This window comes from Echinops telfairi, unplaced genomic scaffold (assembly GCF_000313985.2).
Source record: "Echinops telfairi isolate 266 unplaced genomic scaffold, ASM31398v2 ScPeMD7_7458;HRSCAF=8496, whole genome shotgun sequence".
NCBI lineage: Eukaryota > Metazoa > Chordata > Mammalia > Afrosoricida > Tenrecidae > Echinops > Echinops telfairi.
The window spans coordinates 3415693-3416906 of NW_022111358.1; positions in this window are offsets into that span (position 1 = coordinate 3415693).

The following is a 1214-nucleotide window of genomic DNA, read 5'->3' on the forward strand; positions in this document are numbered from 1 at the left end:
CATAGAAGGCCATTGAAAATGTCACAGTTTAGGTAAGGCAATAAAGTATCCTGGCGATCCCTGAATCCTTTATTTTCACTAATGCCATGGTTTCAGTTTGGACCTCTTCCTTCAAGACCACCCATTCTTGATCATATGCTTGCTCGCTCTTTTTTACCTTTTTAAAATGCTCTCTCTGAAAATGGGTGAACGCAGGCCAATTCTTTTTGGTACAGGGCTCTGTATATTCGTTCCATCTTCCTGCATTGTTCCATACTTTGTTTCTGGACTCCTTCAACACTACACTGAAGGCAGGAGGGTTTTTCCCCAGTCCTTTCAGCTTCAGAGATGCTGAGCATGTGCTTCTGTTTTGACTTTCCAGCATCACATCTTTGCCCATTGCATCATGATCCCCTACTTGGTCTTCGCCAGACGCCCCTGCAAAGTCTCTGTTGAGCTCCTTGGCATCCTCATTTCTTCCATTTGCTTTAGTTGCTCTATGTTTAAGGCACTACTCGAAATTAGAAGAAACAGCTGCATTCATCCATTCATAATTGGAACATGGCATGTATGTATGAATCCAGGATTGGAAAATTTCAAAATGAAATGGAATGCATAAAGAGGATGGATTGAGGGATCCTTGAAGTTCAGCGTAGTTTTAAAAGGTTATGATTCTTAAAGAATTCCGGGTGGCTAGTTCACCAAGTTCGAGTGAGTTGACACTAAAGATCAAATACCTTTGCCCCGCCCAGGAGAATTATGAATCAGCTTTGTCCTGGGACCTACCACAATCCTTGAGAAATGACAGATCATCAGACAACAGTGCCTTCACCCTTAAAAGATGCAGTGCCCTTGTGCATTAGCCTGGACAAGGAAAAGTAACGGAGTCTGAAGAGCACAGCAGTATCGTAGTTGGTCATTGTATTTCGTTTTGCCTTGATGATTTTGAAAAAAAAAAAAAAGGGGCTTATATTAAATACGATGTGTAGTATTGGTTTTAAACCAAAAGTTAGCTTTAGAAGGACATAAGATTGCAGGCCTTAAAAGTGGAATCCTTCACTTTCCCCTAAATGCCTTCCCTGCCTCTTATCAACCCTCTGAAATCCCATCATTTCTTCTACTGGGTTTGATCCTTAGCTATAAGCTCCAGTGGAGAAGCAGCAGATAAACCTAGTGGTACCTTTCTTAACTTTTCCACCAATGAGGACACCTTTTATTATTATTATTATATGTCC